Below are 19056 nucleotides of genomic sequence, written 5' to 3'. Positions count from 1 at the left end.
GTATTATACACGACCTCTTTCTGGCTCAGGCAGTTAAAGTCATCCCCAGTTAGAACATGTGTTCCAATGTCAGGGGTGTGACCACCCAGATTCACAGCCCCCCCCCCCACCACCACCGCCTAGAAGCAGCGATTACCCCTCCCGCTGTGGAGCCTTAGATCACAGCAGTTAATGATCATGGGTCTCATATCACATTCCACATACCCTTGGGTGCACAGTAACTTCTTCCATCAAGGAGCTGGGGCCAGTTAAAAATCCTCAGCTGGGCTTATTCGAGGTTGGCTTTCAAACCCCTTATTAAGCAACCAGAGCCAAGGCCACAAAAAAATCAGCATTACTAGGGGGGATCTGTTTCATCATTAGGAAAACCATACCAGGGATCCCTGGGTGGCGCAGTGGTTTGGCGCCTGCCTTTGGCCCAGGGCGCGATCCTGGAGACCCGGGATCGAATCCCACGTCAGGCTCCCGGTGCATGGAGCCTGCTTCTCCCTCTGCCTATGTCTCTGCCTCTCTCTCTCTCTCTCTCTCTCTCTCTGACTATCATAAATAAATTAAAAAAAAAAAAAAAAAAAAGGAAAACCATACCAATGACAAAACAGAAAAAAAGACTTGCAGCAAGGCCCCAACTGGATGTGAACCTACCAAGTGCTAATTCATTCCCGTGTTGTTGATTCACTCTTTAGTAGCTAGGCTGATTTCTTAGATTACGAAAACAATTACTGGAGCAGAATACAGTCTATCAGTGAATACCTACATTATAATAGGAACAGTGTTTCAGGAATTTGCACAGTCTGTTAAAAAAACCTAATTTACAGAGTTGCTAACTACTTAATTGAGGGGGTGAAGGGCAGAGGAGTAATAGAGGAAATACCTTTTCGAATGATCTTGAAAGGCTGAACTTCATAGAATCCTGTGTGGAAATGCTTATGCGTGAAGGGACCCCCCACCTACCCTGGTCTTGACACCAACACGGCTCAAAAAATACCCATTCCCTCCTCACAAGAGCCTTCTCATGTAAACATATATGTACTTTCTTCTGTACTCTGACACTTTTGAGTTTTGTCAGTAAACTGAAGTTTAAAAATAAAATGCAAAATATTTCATAGCTTGTATGTAGGGAATACTTGGCTTATTATCCACAAGCCTCACAACTGACTTATTTTTTTTTAAAGGATTCCTTCAGGGGTGACAGATTTATTACTAATCATACAATGAATTTGTTACACATCACTAGTAGCAAAACTAAACTGACACCTAAATAATGTCTATTAAAGAATTTCTTAATTTAGTCAATTATTTTGATCCAACTAATTACTCACTTAAATAAGAATTTATTCAAACAACTGCCTAGACTTCTTAAAAAAAAAAAAAAACAGTCCCAAAGTAATTAGTAAGCCAGTAATTAATAATCCCTTGAGTAATGGAACCATTTTTCACATATTTAAAGTAAACAAAACATCCTTTATTGGCTAACTGACTTCTTCAGTGACTCAATAAAAGTCCAGCCACTCACTAAATGGAAAGAACCATAAAGGAGAGATCATGCTCATTGGAAAGCCATTTTCAATAAGTTTGCATTTCCAGGCTTGGATAAATTGCTTACTAGCATAGATACTAAAAATAACTTATTTATGTAACTTAGAAAACATCAATTCATCCCTCCAGTAACACATCAAGCACTTACTGTCTACTTACTAAGTTCTAGATGCTGTGCTGCAAAATGCCATATAAAACTGAGAAAAAAAAATTTCCTTGAAAATTCTTTTAATTCATTTACTATTTAGGCCCAAAATATTTAAGTGAGGTTTATAAAGATGAAAAAGCAAGAACTCTGCCCTGGAAAAGCTGTCAATCTAGTTGGCAGAATGAATAAGAATTCCATGTGAAATCTTGTAAATAGAGGAAGAACCAGCAGATAGAAAATGATAAATATCCTAAATACTTTCAGGAAAAGTTTTTGGATGCCGGGGTGGCTCAGTGGTTGAGCATCTGCCTTCAGCTCAAGGCATGATCCTGGGGTCCTGGGATCGAGTCCCCGCATCGGGCTCCCTGCAGGGAGCCTGCTTCTCCCTCTGCCTGTGTCTCTACCTCTCAGTGTGTCTCTCATGAATAAATAGATAAAAATCTTTAAAAAAAAGTGTTTAAGGAAAGTTGTTATTGAAATATGAGATACGTACAAAAAAAGAGGACATCGTAGGTGTGAAGCACAATAAATACACAGTAACACAACTGCATTACTATCACAAATTGAAGAACTCAAACATTAACCTATACCCAGAGTGCTTTCTCCCAATCGCTCCCCGTCTCTACTCTCTAAACACTATCCTGTCTTCTAACTGCAGGTTAGTTTTGCCTGTTTTTTTCATTCTATATAAACAGAATCACTTGTTATGAATTCTTTGGTGTCTGGCTTCTTTTTTTTTTTTTTTTTTTTTTACATTTTTGTGTGCTTGTTCTACCAAGTCTTTTTTTTTTTATTTTTTATTTTTATTGGTGTTCAATTTACTAACATACAGAATAACACCCAGTGCCCATCACCCATTCACTCCCACCCCCCGCCCTCCTCCCCTTCTACCACCCCTAGTTCGTTTCCCAGGGTTAGCAGTCTTTACGTTCTGTCTCCGTTTCTGATATTTCCCACACATTTCTTCTCCCTTCCCTTATTTTCCCTTTCACTATTATTTATATTCCCCAAATGAATGAGAACATATAATGTTTGTCCTTCTCCGACTGACTTACTTCACTCAGCATAATACCCTCCAGTTCCATCCACGTTGAAGCAAATGGTGGGTGGGAATGTGAACTGGTGCAGCCACTCTGGAAAACTGTGTGGAGGTTCCTCAAACAGTTAAAAATATACCTGCCCTACGACCCAGCAATTGCACTGTTGGGGATTTACCCCAAAGATACAAATGCAATGAAACGCCGGGACACCTGCACCCCGATGTTTCTAGCAGCAATGGCCACGATAGCCAAACTGTGGAAGGAGCCTCGGTGTCCAACGAAAGATGAATGGATAAAGAAGATGTGGTTTATGTATACAATGGAATATTACTCAGCTATTAGAAATGACAAATACCCACCATTTGCTTCAACGTGGTGTCTGGCTTCTTATGCTCAACATTCTATTTGAGAAATTCATCCATGTTGAGTACAGTTTGTCAGTTTCAGTATTTAATAATATTCCATTGGATAAGTATATCCCAATTCATATATCCAATGGACTGTTCACATTTGAGTTGCTCTAGTTTGAGGCTAAAACAAATATAGCAGCTAGAAAGAAACATTTTTGTAGAATGTCTTCTGGGGCGTGAATGCCCCATCTATGCTTGGGAATGTCTATGGGGAGGATCATGTCAGATTCCAGTAGTTAACAGGGCTAAGTAATCTTCCAACATGTTTGTACCAATTTAGACTCCTAGGAGCAATGTAGGAGAGCTCTAGGTGCTCTACACCCTCACCAGCAGCACTTGGTATTGTCAGCCTTTTTAATGTTAGCTCTTCTGATAAATACATAATAATATACCATTGGGGTTTTAATTTACATTTTCCTAATGATTAATGGGGTCAGGCTCCTTTACAAAGTATTGGTCATTTTGTGAAGCACCTGTTTAAATCCTTTGGCTATTTCTATTGTATGCCTATCTTTTTACTTATTTATTTTTTAAATATTTAGGAGTTATCTAATACATTCTAGAGGTAACTCTTGTCAGTTACATCCACTGTGAATATCCTAACTGCTCAGACCAGGTTGCTTAAAATCAATTCCCGACAACATTCTAGATGGCATACATCATCACCACCAAAGCACACATGCATACATGTATTTGACGGTTTTATTCACCCTTCAGAATTGTTAATGTGGGACTTATACATTATACTTTGCACTAACACTTATACCTTAAAAATAGGAAATGGCTCCTGAGCCCAAAAGGGAAAGTCTAAGTAAAAAACAGTTGTCTACCATCCCCTAAAATCTTTTACTCTTCTTATAATACAATTAATCTCCAGATTAATAATCCCCTTGAGGGTGGGGGATTTTGCAGGTCTTATTTGCTGTAGTATTCCTCCGAGTTGAGAACAATACTGAGCAAATAGTAAAAGTATAAATATATATTCATTGAATGAAGTAATGACCAGAGTCACAATGGCAGTGACCTGTCTTAGGATTTTAGCTGCCTAATATGTACTAATAATGAACATCAACCCCACCTTCCTGGTTATATATTGAAGAAAAAAATATTTAGGTAATATATCAAATGGGAGACAGTATCACAAGAGGAGTGAAATCATGGGCTATAAAACAAAAATGCCTAGCTTTGGATCCCGACCATAGCACTAAGTAGCTGTGTGACCTGGGTTAAGTTATACAATCTCCCTGTGCCTCTTGTGTAAAGTACACATAATAATAGTACTTACCCCACTAAGTTGCTGTGCAGATGAAACTAATGAATACATGTGAATTATTTCAAGGAAACTTGGTCTATACTAAGAGCTCACTAAGTAATGGTGATAATGATGATTATGACAACAACCAAAGTATGATGTTAATGATGAAGATCATAAAAGAAGCTCTGTGTGGTCAGACCACATCTGTGTTACTCAAAGCTACAACTCATGCACAGAATGAAAGATGAATGAGCAATTAGCTAGAGGCAAAACTATACATTTTCTCCATGCAGCTTATAGGTCATGATTAGGGACATGGGTGGGAAAGAAAGTAAGAATGAGAGAAGATAGAGCAGGAAGGGAGGAGACCTAAAGTGAGATGAAAGAGGCCAATAAACAAAGACAAGGCAGAGACAGGATTTTTCTCAGGATAAAATGAGAATTCCTATACCTAATATTCTCCTGACCTCACCCCACCCCCATGCCATGAGGCTACGTAAGGGTTCTGGAACTTAGATCGATCCCAAGAAGAAAGGGAGAAAACAATAGGGTGTGGAAGGGGACTGAGTGAGTTTATAAAACTGGTGAGAAAGACTTTGGAAATAATTAGATGATAATTGATCAAAATGGAGTCTTCTAACAAATTGAGCTATTATAGAGAGAAAAAGAAAGTTACCTTTTTTTTTGTTGTATAACACACCTTTACCTGCTAGGCTACACAGTTGACCCTTGAACATGGTTTGAACTACACGGGTACTGTTCTGTGTGGATTTTTATAATAAATACAGTGCAATATTGTAAATGTATTTTCTTTATGATTTTTTAAAATATTTTATTTATTTATTCATAAGAGACACAGAAAGAGACAGAGAGAGAGAGAGAGGCAGAGACACAGGCAGAGGAGGAAGCAGGCTCCATGCAGGGAGCCCGATGTGGGACTTGATCCCAGGTCTCCAGGATCAGGCCCTGGACTGAAGGCGGTGCTAAACTGCTGAGCTACCCGGGCTGCCCACTCTTTATGACTTTTAATAGCATTTTCTTTTCTCTAGCTTACTTTATTGTAAGAATACAGTATATAACACATACAACATGCAGCATCTATGTTAATTGACTACGTTATTACTAAGGCTTATGGTCAACAGTAGGCCATTAGAATTAGGGGAAGTTTTGGGGAAGTCAAAAAGTTATACGTGGATTTTTTATTGTGTGAGAGGCAGTGCCCCTGCAACCCCCCCCCCCCACACACACACACAGTGTTCACAAGTACTTCCACTTCAGAGCCCCTTCCTTTAGGATACAAGCATAAGTAGAAAAGATGGTGTGTTGGAAGCGGGAACCAACTCAAAACTTACTGTGCGTTGATCCCACTGAATGTTTTTAAAAGATCTCAAGTCATAGCTAATGTCTCCTTTAGCCTTGATAGCCACCTTCTGGCTCACATGTAAAGCTATAGATACCCTTAGTCTCGTGAACCAGTTCTATTGATGCAGAGAAAAAAAAATCTGTTTTGTGGGTGTTAACTACAATTCCAATCCTACCATCTCATGGATGTTTTGGTCACCCTCTGAACAATAGCAAATTAGTCCATACTTAGTAAAGGGAAAATCTCATTACAACAAATACCTTTTAGCTTAAATTATATTTTAAAATTACTTTATCATTGGATAGCACTTAATGTTCAAGGCATATTCTCATAAGCATAGGCAAGCCTGAATACATATTTGTACACAATGTGTATGTGAATGTACATTTACGTATGAATGTGCATGTGTTTTGCACGTACACTCCCCTCCACTGATCCCTAAATCAACTCTGAGAAGGAGTTACTATTATTTTCCTTACTTTACAGCTAGGGAAGCCAGGGCTTGGAAAGTGTTAGGAACTCATCTGAGCCACAGAATTGGTTAAGTGTTGAGCAAGAACTAATACCAGATCCTGTTCCGGGTTTCCCTCTACTAGATTGCCTCATATCCAGGTGAGGGTAAAGTCAAGATTCATTTCTGTAGGCCATCAGGATTTATCACAACAAAATTTGTCCTATGTTGTGATTGAAAATAAACTCATAGTAAGTTCTTTACTTCCAGTGAGTCTATAGAATCATGCTTCTTTTTTTACCATCAAAGAACAAACATACAGGTCAAATCCTCCTCAGGGCATCCATGTTTCTTTCCTTAGAAGTGAGGTTTCTTTGTAATGATTGCTTTGCCAAACATCACATGCTTAGTCCCCTGGCAGTTTAGTCTGAATTTGGTCTCTCAGACTCTGACATTGAGTTAGCAGGTGAAAAAATTACTCTGAACTCATGAGTGAAAAGAAGCAGCATCATGCATACATATGACCTCTGCTTTTTTTTTCCTGCTCTAACGTCTAGAATTTGATATGTTTGTGCTTGTGTTTGAGTGTGTGTGGCTTGTTTGACGGGTAACTTGGGAGTTGGAGTAGGTTTTGAAACAAAGTGCTTTCCCTTTTGTCATCCATCTGGTATGCAGAAGAATCTTCATCTGGAGCAGAATTGACTAATGTTGGCTTTTCACATATATATGTACCTGGAAATCAGACCTCTTTGCTCTCTACCTTCAGTATGTAGATTAATTTTGGGATCCTTTATGCTTTCATGAATATTTAAGGGACTTCTATGAACCCTGAGATAATCTGAACACGAAGCTGGTCTGAGAGTAGTCAAGTAAAATTCATTCTCCTTAATTCAGAGTGAGAGTGTCCGTGACCTAATTTTTACTGAAAAGCCATGGTATGAATACAATTCCAGAATGCTCTCCTCTGGAGTTCAAGGTGTGACTTCCCCAGGGAATATTGTTTGCTACAAAAGCTGTGAACACTCCTAAAAAGTTTACACATTTAGAGATTTGAGTGTGAGGAGTTTCAATAATGATCTGGATTCTGTAGAAACTGCTCAGACTCCAGAACTCTTGAAAATGGGTAAGTCACCAGAGTAGGGCAGGAACTCTTGTTAGAGTTCACACAATGTCCAGCCTGGGCTTGGTGTGCATGCATGGCATGTTCTTAGGTTCAGCGTTCTGCTTTGCAATTTTCCAACCATGTAGATTTGAACATATCCTCTAACCTCATGGTGCAGTCTTCTTATCAGGATTGGACTAGTGCTTCCTCATGGCTATCCTTGGCCTTCAACAGAGATTGGTTTAATAATATGTCTTCTAATCAATTGTAAACCATAATAGTTTTATTCATTTATTAATTATTCATACATATATGTATATATAAAAGAGCCCTTCAACATCATAGAAGCTTCTATTTTCAATTAAGGAAATGAGGAAAAAAGGGTTCCTTTGAGGTAACAGAGAGGATCATACTCTGGGAGATCTCATCACTAGCATCTAGACCTAAGTAAAGGGATGATTAAGGAGATTGCATAACCTTGACCTTTGGACATAAACGTGTTTACGTGTGTAGAAATAGACACAAGGACAGACAGGTGGTCATCGTGAGGCTAACATAAATGCTTTTGCCAACTTCAAGTTTTTATGGTTAATTGTGTTGGATAAATAGTTTCAAATATAAAAGTGAGCTTCAGATATTCTAATACCTTGAAAGGTTAATAGGAACTAGAGTAATCAGAGGAACAGAAGGAAAAAAAAAAACAGGAGTAATAAAAGCTGAATGGATTCATTTGGTATTGAGAGGTGGTTTTAAATATGTGAAAAGAAAAGACATCTGATGATCAGAATCAGATGGTAGTAACAGTGGTGGTGGTGATGCTGATGGTGATGGTAGTGGCAGTGGTGATGGTGGCAATGGCAGTGGTGGTAACAGTAGAGGTGATGATGGTGGTAGACGTGGTGCTGATTCTAATGGTGATGATAATAGTAATGACAGGGGTGGTGGTGGTGGTGGTTGTGGAGGTGATGGTGGTGGTGATGATGGTGGTGGATATGGTGGTGGAGGCGATGGTGGTAGGTGGTGGTGCTAGCAGTGATGGTGGTGATTGGGGTGAATGTAGTGGGGTGATAATAATGTAAGCAATAATAACAGCTGACATTTACATGGATGAGGCTGTGATAAAGGTTTTGCATGAATTCTTTCATTTAGATCTAAAAACAACCCTGTGAGATAAAGGCTTTCACTCCCTTCAGTTTACACATGAGGAGAATGAGGCATGGAGGATTTAAAAGCTTTCCAATGTTCCATAGCTATGCATTGAGCAAAAATTTGAACTCAGGCCATTTGACTCCAGAATGATAAACACAATCATTTTGCAATTCTTCCCAGAAAAGGCAGAAAAACGAGGGTCTAATACTAAGATAATTTTTTTTCCAATGAGGAACTGGTTTATGGCTCAAAGCCTGAAATGGGACACCTACAGAGCATTATCATCTAAGGGTATTAGGAGATAGTTAATGTACAGATGAGAATAATCTTAAGATTAGAAAATGGTTGGACTTCAAAATCAGGGAGGTAACTATAACATTTGGTTATTTTGTTGGACTATGAGAAGCTGGGTTCAGTAGTGACGCCAGATATCCATAATTTACCCACCTGTATACAGCTTGAACTTCAAGGTAACCACTTAGTGTGAATATAGATTTTTGTTTTCACTCTTAGCTGACCTGATTTTGGGCTGTGCTGTGAAATCACTGTGGAGGAAAGTGGCAAAGGAGAAAATCCAAGGCTTCATATTTTGAAGGAAGCAATAGGCTATTGAAGATGGCTCCATAAGAGATAAAATGACAGGCAGGTTGTATCTAAGGGCAATAGGACAACCAGGAACTGATCAGCATAAATTCTGAACCCATCAGGCCCTCCACTATTTCTTGCCTTTCTAAATCCTTTCTCCACCAAACAGCCAGAGTGACTCTTCACCATCCCATTGTGCATCACCCACAGGAACGCCCTGCTGCTGTTTCGCACCCCTGCCAGGAATGGATGCTCCCCAACATTTTTCATGCCAAAGTCCATCTAATTTTCAAAAATCTCTGGTTGTATTGATCCAAAGTCTCCAAAGAAGCATTTTATTTCCCATCATGGCATTTTACCTTCTACCTTTTTGGCACTTTTCCAACATATAATTACATTTATGTGTGTCAATTTTGCTTGTCATTTATTTTCTATCTTTTCCCAGTAAACATTAAGAATAATGAAAGTAATTGTGTCTTTCATCCACTAATGTGTACCTGGAGCCTGGTACAAAGAGGGCATTCAAAAAAATGTTTGTTGAGTGAATGAAGGAAATAATAAATCATGCACGAGTGAAAGAACAACACACTCCTGGTGAATACTACCCTCTCCTGTCATGAACAGAGATTCTCAGACTTCACCTGCAATGGCCTAGTCAAAATGCAACTATTCCATGCTGTATAAGTGCAGAGACTGCATACCTGGGTTTGCTATCATACTACTCCTAGCAGGCAGAGACCACAAGTCTGGGGCTCACATTACAAAAACTCTAGAAAATCAGCTCTATTTGGGATTAACATACATTCTCTTACTCTTCCCTGAAGGGACTACTGGAATTGAAACCCTAACCACATTGTTGTGTTTTTTTCCCCCTTTTTACCTCTGTCATTACCAAAGTGAGGAGATCCACCCCACCCATCCCTTACACCACTGGTCTTTACTCCTCTATCTCTTATTCTTCTCTTATCCATCAAGCTTTCCACTGTCCCATCTAGAATATTTCCACTATAAATTTTTCAAGACTTTGTGGCCAATTCCTTAATGACCTGACTGCCCAAACTGGCTAAACATGGATATCTCCTGAGGACACTGCCTTCTTTGCAAACTTAGTTTCATATTTTCTCAAGTTACCACTTGCTTCAGAGCCTACAGGTGTGGATGTGTCCTTCCTCATTATCATTGCCCCTTCCATACAACTACTACTTTCTTGTTAAAATAGCCTCTTTGAGGCTCATGCCATTTGACTTTAGAGGCTGCCTAATTTATTCAAAACTCTGGCTTCTCCATTCTTGACCTACTAAAAATCAATAACCCTTTTCCCTACGCCATCTCGAGGATCTGGTCCCATAGAGATCACAATCTTTGTCACAATCTGTAACTGACCTACTTTAAAAATTGACTTAAGCTTCTACTCTCTTGCCATAACATCCTACTATCCAAATTTTTTAAATGACTTCCACTGAAAAAAATTCTTAAAACCCACTGATATCTTGATACTACATTTGTTATATTATATATTATTTTTATATTGAGATTATTTTGAGATATTATGTTCATATCCCTCTATTTTTTCCCCTCAACCTCAACATTCCCTCTTTCTACATTTTCTCCTAAGTTGTTTGAATTTCCATGGCCTTCTTGTCAGTTATGATCTTGCCAAATATCTCAAACTGCCTCACCCCTCTGTTTCTTTTGCACCTCTCTTGTATTCTGAACAGGGTAGGAATCCAAACATATGTTTATCCACGCTTGCATCTGAGCAGCTAAGTATGGCTGGAGACTGTTACACAGTAGGGCAGATAGATGTCTGTTCAAATACTTCATCATTGACCTCTAGTGAATCTGTTGTTAATGCTTGGATGTCTTCCTCTGTTATTCTGTCGAATTTGCATTTCAACTAGCTTCCATTCTCAACTTCCTGCTATTTTACCTGTATAATCAAATGAGATAAAGTGCTAAGTAGATCTTTTCCAATTTTTTGGAATTTATCAACCACTGCCTACCTCACATTATCAGTTCAGATAAATGGCTGTTGTGATGTCAATCACCTCCTTAAGTGTGTGACTAGAAGGTTTCTGCTCTGAAATCCCTCTATCCTGATATAGAAGGCGAGAGAGAGGAGCTTTTTTTTTTTTTTTTTGAGGAAAGTACTATTTGTGAGGAAAAGGGAAGGCAAGGAAAATGCCTCTTGACTCACTCTCTTTTCTTGAGTGGAAGAAGATTGCTGCAAAAGAATTCTTATGAAGTCAATGGCTATCCATAATAATGAAATAAGTCTGACAGTTGTCACCCAGTTAATAGTTTGCTGAGCTGTATTACTGAGATGGGGAGATGAGCACCAAGGAGAAATGGAATGGTGTATGGCCAAAGAAGATGACAGACTATACTTCAAGTTCCTAATAGTCCTGGAAACTTACACAGGATGTTCCCAAAGTGTCCATAGGCCATGAGGGAGTGGGATGGGATGGGATTGTGTGGTTGAAGTTCACTGGGGACTTGACTGATTTGGAGCAGAGTCTAGAGTGACTAAACAAAGCAATGGGTTGCCACCAGCTGAGGGTCAACTGGAAGAAACAATGGATTCCTGATCTTAAAGGACTAATGTCAACTAGGGAAGTTATTTGGGTTTGAAACTCCCCTGGCTGGACTATAGGGGTCTCCTTCTGCCCTTCCTGAGATAATATGTAGATGAGTAGTTAAGACTCACAACTTGGAGTGTAACCAACTCTCTTTCGGCAGAGATTGTCCTTTATTTTTTTTTTTTTCTAGCTTTCCTGAGCTATAAGCTATTGAGTCATATTGACATATAGCATTATGCAAGTTTATGGTGTACAAAGTGTTGATTTGAAACACTTATATATTCCAAAATGATTACCACCACTGCATCAGCTAACCTTAATCTTGTAGTTTTTCATGTACAGTATTTCACCTCCTCAGTTAAATTTATTCCTAAGTATTGTTATTGATGCTATTAACAATAGAATTATTTTCTTTCTTCAGATATTCTGCAGCTATTGTATAGAAATGCAACTGCTTCCCATTTGATAATTTTGTGTCCTGCAACTTGACTAAATGGTTTGCTAGTTCCAACAAGCTTTTGGTAAAATATTTATGGTTTTTAATATAAGATAATATCATCTGCAAACAAAGATAGCTTTACTTCTCTGTGATTTGGATGTCTTTTATTTCTCCTTTCTTGCCACAGCACAGTACCATGCTGTGAATAGGAGTGGAGAGAGAGAGCACCCTTTCCTTTTTCTTGATCTTAGGGGGATAGCTTTCAAATTTTAACCATTGAGTATGACATTAGTTGTGGGTTTGTCATACATAGATTTTATTATGTTGAGATATGTTCCTGTCATACCCAATTTGTTGAGGTTTTATTTTTTATCACAAAAGGATATTATAGTTTGCCAATGCTATCTTTTTGCATTTATTGAGATTATCCTATGATATTTATCTTTTATTCTCCTAATGTGGTATATCACATTTATTGATTTGCATATGTTGAACCACCTTTTCATCCTAGGGATAAATCCCACCTGAATGTGGTTTATTATTCTTTTAATGTCCTGTTGAACTTGGTTTGCTAGTATTCTGTTGAAATATTTTGTTTTTTTTAATTTTTTTTTATTTTTATTTATTTATGATAGTCACAGAGAGAGAGAGAGAGAGAGAGAGAGAGGCAGAGACACAGGCAGAGGGAGAAGCAGGCTCCATGCACCGGGAGCCCGACGTGGGATTCGATCCCGGGTCTCCAGGATCGCGCCCTGGGCCAAAGGCAGGCGCCAAACCGCTGCGCCACCCAGGGATCCCGAAATATTTTGAATTTGTATTCATTAGGGATATTGGTCTGTAGTTTTATTTTCTCATTGATCCTTATCTGGCATTAGTATCAGGGAAATGCTAGAGTTGTAAAATGAGTTTCTTCTCAAATTTTTGGAAGAGTTTGAGAAGAATTTGTATTATCTTTTAAATTTTGGTAAAATTCACCAGTGAAACCATGTGGTCTTGGGCTTTTCTTTGTTGGGAGATTTTTGCTTACTGATTCATTTTTTTTACTCATTATTGTTCCATTAAGATTTTCTATTTCTTCATGATCCAGTCTTGGTAGGTTGTGTGCTTTCAGGAGTTGATAGTTTCTTTTATGGTACTCAATTTGTTGGCATACAATTGTGGTGTCTTATGACTATTTATTTATTTGCTATCACATATAACGTCTCTTCTTTCTTTTTTTTAAGATTTTATTTATTCATGAGAGACACAGAGCGAGAAAGGCAGAGACACAGGCAGAGGGAGAAGCAGGCTCCATGCAGGGAGCCCGACATGGGATTCCAACCCCGGGTCTCCAGGACCCGCCCTGGGCTGAAGGCGGTGCTAAACTGTTGAGCCACTGGGGCTGCCCAATGTCTCTTCTTTCATTTGTGATTTTCTTTATTTGCATCCTCTCTCTTTTCTACTTAGTACAGCTATTGGTTTGCCAATTTCATCTATATATTTAAAAAAAACAAGTTTTTACTTTTGTTGGTCTTTTCTATTTTTCTGGTCCCTATTTCATTTATTCTGTTCTACTCTTTGCCATTTCCTTCCTTCTGCTAACTTTGGGCTAAGCTTGTTCTTCTTTTTCTTGTTCTTGGACTTTAGGCTGTTTACTTGAGATCTTTCTTTTTTCCTGGGTGCAAATATTTATTGCTATAAAATTCTCTCTTAAAACTGCTTATGCAGACTAATTTGGGTTTGGGTAGGTTGTGTTACCATTTTTGTTTGTTTCAATATTTTTAAAACTAATTCTTTAATCCACTGGTTGATCAGGAGTGTGTCTCTAATTTCCACCTATGTGTGGATTTTCCAGCCTTTCTCCTGTTATTGATTTCTAGTTTCATGTCATTGTGGTTGGAATAGAAACTTGATATGATTTCAATTTTCTTAGGTTTCCTAAGACTTGTTTTATGACCTATTATGTGATCTATTTTGGAGAATGTTCCATGTGCATTTGAGAAGAATGTGTTTTCTGCTGCTGTTAGATAGAATGTTCTATACTTGCCTGTTAGGCCCATTTGATCTAAAGTTGGAATAAGATCCAACATTTCCTTATTGATTTTCTGTCTGGATGATCTATGCATTGTTGAAAGTGGGGTACTGAAGACCCCAACTATTACCGTATTATGGTCTATTTCTCCCTTTGGTCTGATAATTGTTTAATATACTTAGATATTAAGATGTTGGGTGCATATATATTTATGATTGTTATATCTTCTTGGTGAACTGACCTTTTTATCATAATATAATGACCTTTGTCATTTGTTATGATTTTTTTGCTAAAAGTCCATACTGTCTTATATAAGTATAGCTACCCATGCTCCCTTTTGTTTCCCCTTTCAGGGAATATCTTTCTCCATCTCTTCACTTTGAGTCTATGTGTGTCCTTAAAGATGAAATGAGTCAGACATGGTCGTTTTCCATTTGTTTCCTTCCTTGCATGAACATCACCTACCCAAGGGAGACCAAAAGGTTTAAGGAGTGAGTGAGCAAACCATACCTAAAGGTCCATTACATTCAGAGCCATTAAAACCAAAATCTGAAATTCTTTTGGTGAAGCAGAATTGAATACAATATGAAATTACAACATTAACCAGACTGGTCAAGTTATAAAATTTTAATTCATGGAATTGCTATGGAATTAAACAGATATTATCAAGAATCCTTAATGGCCATATGAGAAAGGTGATTTTATTTTTCAGAAAAGTTGGCAGAAGCTACTAGAAAACCATTCTGTATTTATCCTCAAACAATATAGCCACAATCATATCTCTACTAAAACATTATCTTTTTCTTCCATACTGATACAATGGAGGAGTTATTACTCCTCTTAGCTAAACTCAGTCTCTCTCTCTCTCTCTCTCTCTCTCTCTCAATATTTCACTTAGTTCTTACCCCCTCTAGCTTTCTCCAGAACCTGGCAGTGTTTGTTTTTCTTTAACTCTTTTGTGTAAGTAGTTATTCTCTATATCAGGCTTTATCAATCTATCCTCAGAATCTTTCACTTGACTCTCTACATTTAAAATTTTTTTCTTTAAATTCAATTTGCCAACATAACTATTACATCCAGTGCTCATCTCATCAAGTGCCCTCCTTATATTTTTTTAAAGTTTTATTTATTTATTCATGAGAGATCCAGAGAGAAAGAGGCAGAGACACAGGCAGAGGGAGAAGCAGGTTCCATGCAGGGAGCCTGATGTGGGATTTCTGGGATCCTGGGTTTCTGGGATCATGCCCTGGGCTGAAGACAAGTGCTAAATGGCTGAGCCACCCAGGCTGCTCAAGTGCCCTCTTATTGCCCATCACCCAGTTGGGGTGCCTGGGTAATGGGTACATCCTACATTGATAGCCTGTTTTTCTTCTTGTTTCACAGTCAAGCAAATTTTCAAGAGAATTGCATATATTTCATCTATTGTCTCTCCTCCCATTTACTTCTCATCCCACTGTAGTAACTGTTATCTTAAAGTACCATGACTTCAATGAATTTTATGTTATGAACCCAATGGGCACCACTTCTACTCCTTTCCCATTCACCTCAATTAACATTTTATATTGTTAACCACTCTCCCTTTTTTAAAGTCTTTTTTTTTAATTTTTTTTCATTTATTTATGATAGTCACACAGAGAGAGAGAGAGAGAGGCAGAGACATAGGCAGAGGGAGAAGCAGGCTCCATGCACCGGGAGCCTGACGTGGGTTTCGATCCCGGGTCTCCAGGATCGCGCCCTGGGCCAAAGGCAGGCGCTAAACCGCTGCACCATCCAGGGATCCCCCACTCTCCCTTTTTTAAAAAATACTTTCCTCCTTTGACTTATGTGGCTGCTTTTCTCCTACTTCTCTGGCCACTCCTCTTCCTCAGGCTTATCACTCTCTTTTTGGCCTTTAGAATTGAAGTTCGACAAAGCATATCCCTAGACCTTCTCCATTTTATACTACCCTCTCCCTAAGATGCTTTTTTTCATATGCATGGCTTAATCTATGAGTGTAACATAGAAAATAATCATTCTCCAATTTATATTCTAGCCTAGATCTCTTTGCTGAGCTATAGGACACTCCAACAACATACTCAACATCTCCTCTAGGTTGTTTCAAAAATTCTTTATATTTTACATAGCCAAGACTAAATTCAAGATTTTCCTTCCTGAATATGGTCCTGTGCCACTAAATGACACTGCCTTCCATCCACTTGTCATCCTTGACCCTGTCCTCCTCTACCATCCAAATCCCTCCTGTGGTCCCATTGATTTTACCTTTTAGAGCATCAGCCTAATCTATTCTTTTCATTCCATTTTCTCCTGCCTGCTACACCCTAGTCCATCATTTCTCATCCAGATGACTGCAATAGTTTCCAAAGGATCTGTCCATGCCCAAAATCTCTGTAATGAATCTTGTATGAAGAAGCAGGGAAACCTTTTTGAAATGCAGATTCAACCATCACACTTTGCTCAAAATCTTATGATAAAGAGCAAGTCCCTAACATGACCTATCAATTCTCCAATAAGTCAAAGGCAAAAAGTGTTAGCCTGACCTGCCTCCTCCTTTCCCACCACTTGAATGTTGAAGACTTAATCTCTAATACTTCAGAACATTATCTTATTTGGAAATAAGGGCTTTGTAGTCCTGATTAGTTAAATTAGGATGAGGTCATACTAAAAGGAGGGTAGGTCCCTAGTCTAATCTGATTGGTGGCTTTATAAAAAGGAAAGATTAAGACAGACACATCCAGAATGATTAGCTTCCATAACCGAGGAACACCAAAGATGTCCACCCAATCACCAGAAAGTATATGAGAAGACTGGAAGAGATTTTTGTTCACAGCCCTTAGAAGGAACCATCCCTACTGTCACTGTGATCTCAGACTTACAGCTTCCAGGATTGTGAAACAATACATTTCTGTTATTCTAAGCCACCCAGTGTGTGGTACTTTATCACAGCAGCCCTGTCAAACTAATACACACACCATGTTCCTCCTCACTCTTCCTTTTTCTGGGACTTGCATTTCTCCTCCTACAACAGAGCATTATCCTTCCTTCTGTCTGTAATGCTTTCCCTCTCTCTTTTACTTTGCTAACTCCTACTAATTCCCCTGTTCCCTTCGCAGTTAAGGAAAGGCATCCCTGAGGAAGACCACAGCCTAAAGAAGTTTTGTTTATCATTCAATTTGTTTCAGTGTATAATTGTGCTTCCTTCATGCCATTTCCTGACTCTGTTAAGATCTGTCACAGTGTAGGAAAACAAAAAATTATTTGCTATTTGAATGAATGAACGAATGCTTACATAATAAATATGTATTCTCGATTGATTTAAATGTAAGCCCAGGAAGAATTAATTGCTCACTCTTCTATATTCTCCTGGTGGTTTATGATTCCCACAATTATAGAATTGGCCACGTTACCTTCTATTTATTTATCTTAGGTGTCTATCTCATACTGTGTCACCCCCTTGAGACTATGACTTCTTTGAGCCTTATGTTCCCAAACCCAGTACTAATCTGAAACCTACTGAGCACTCACCAAATATTTGTCGAACTGAATTATGTAGAAATTATAGGGAACAATGAACTGCAAAATGCTTAACAAATGTAACAGATAATTATTACCAAATGACTTGAATTATTTTCCTCTACATGAAGAAGTTTTTAAATTTTGCTGCTCCTGGTAAGTAAAATTATGCCCGGTAAGTTCTTCTGTTCAGCCTCAAGCTTATGTGGAAGGAAATTAAATGTCTCTTCCTCAGATTCATTTATAACTCACTCCTCAGCTGATGTGCTCTACAATGCCTTTTGAGAATACTTTTCAATTCTCTTTATCCTCTTATCCTCCCTCCTCCCTTAGATGTTTGTAACCCAGGGGAAAACAAAGCACTTAAATGCAAGTAACACTGTAATCATACATAGCGTTGAATTGCACAAGGAACAAACAGAAACTAGAAAGTCTTCCACTTAATCTCACATCTTCCTGACTCACACTCTTGTACTTGGACATTGTGAATGTAAACAGAGGCCAAAGTAACACCCTTTTACACCTAAGTTAACTATTGAAATCCATTTCGTTTCATTTAATATAAGTACATCTCTAACTCAAAGTTGTTTTTTTTTTTAATAAGAAAATGCTCTTTTCAATTAAGCAATGATAACATTAATAGTAATTTATATTTCTACATTTCTTTTTATCCAGGTTTTCCCCAGGCACTTTAAAAGGCTGTATTCTGTTATACTAAGATTGAGCAAAAAGTATTATCACTAGTTAACAGAGGACAGAAACAAATTCTTGTTAATTAGAACTTGTCACAGGTCATACTGGTGGTTCATAACAAATGCCTTCCTTGAACCAAGATGTAACGTGCATCTCCTGTGGATCTGATGAGCTGAATCTGTTTATAATTTAGTTTCTCCCATTTCTTTTTTTAGACATTGAATTTATTTATTTATTTATTTATTTATTTATTTGAGAGAGACAGAGAGCATGAGAGAGAGCGTGTGCACGAGAGAGAGAGAGAGAGAGGGAAAGAGAGACAGAGAGTGAGTGAGAGAAGAGGGGATGGGCAAAGGGAGATGGAGAAGCAGACTCCCCACTGAGCAAGGAACCTCCCCCACCTCCCCCCATGACCCTGAGATCATGATCTGAGCTGAAGGCAGATGTTTAACTGACTGAGACATCCAAGCACCCCTTTTTTCTCTCATTTCTAGTTCCATACTCAACTAATACCTTGGCCATTTTAATCTTCCTCTGAAAAGCAAACCCAAGAGAGTTAGATCAATTCAAAGAAGTTGTGAGTGACTACAGGGTGAGAAACTGTTTGGATTCTGCTCTGTCTCCAATGGCCAAGTTTTCTTTTATCCAATGTTGGAAAGGAAATCACCCTCTAATCAAAGACAAATGTCCATGGACTCAGGAAGTCCTGTGATTATCACCATCAGTGCAACTTACCTCCCAAGTAATATAATTTCTTCCTCATTCTTAACACGAACTTTGAGGTG

At 38.4% G+C, this 19056-nt stretch overlaps 1 protein-coding gene across 4 annotated transcripts in view; it reads right to left on the bottom strand.

Annotated features, from left to right (window-relative positions):
• The window catches only part of NTM (neurotrimin), a 942893-nt gene that overhangs the window by 483041 nt on the left and 440796 nt on the right, over positions 1-19056 (bottom strand). Inside the window, exon 1 of one of the 4 annotated variants that reach the window (XM_077894216.1) lies at positions 4420-4457. The exons of the other annotated variants lie outside the window; for them this stretch is intronic. The gene's annotated coding sequence lies outside the window, so the exon portion shown is untranslated. Of the gene's footprint in view, positions 1-4419; positions 4458-19056 lie in introns of those variants that run through there. 4 annotated transcript variants of the gene reach the window in all.

This window comes from Canis aureus, chromosome 3 (assembly GCF_053574225.1).
Source record: "Canis aureus isolate CA01 chromosome 3, VMU_Caureus_v.1.0, whole genome shotgun sequence".
NCBI classification, from domain to species: domain Eukaryota; kingdom Metazoa; phylum Chordata; class Mammalia; order Carnivora; family Canidae; genus Canis; species Canis aureus.
The sequence above is the reverse complement of the archived record's forward strand: the minus strand, read 5'-3'. Positions and strand labels throughout refer to the sequence as shown.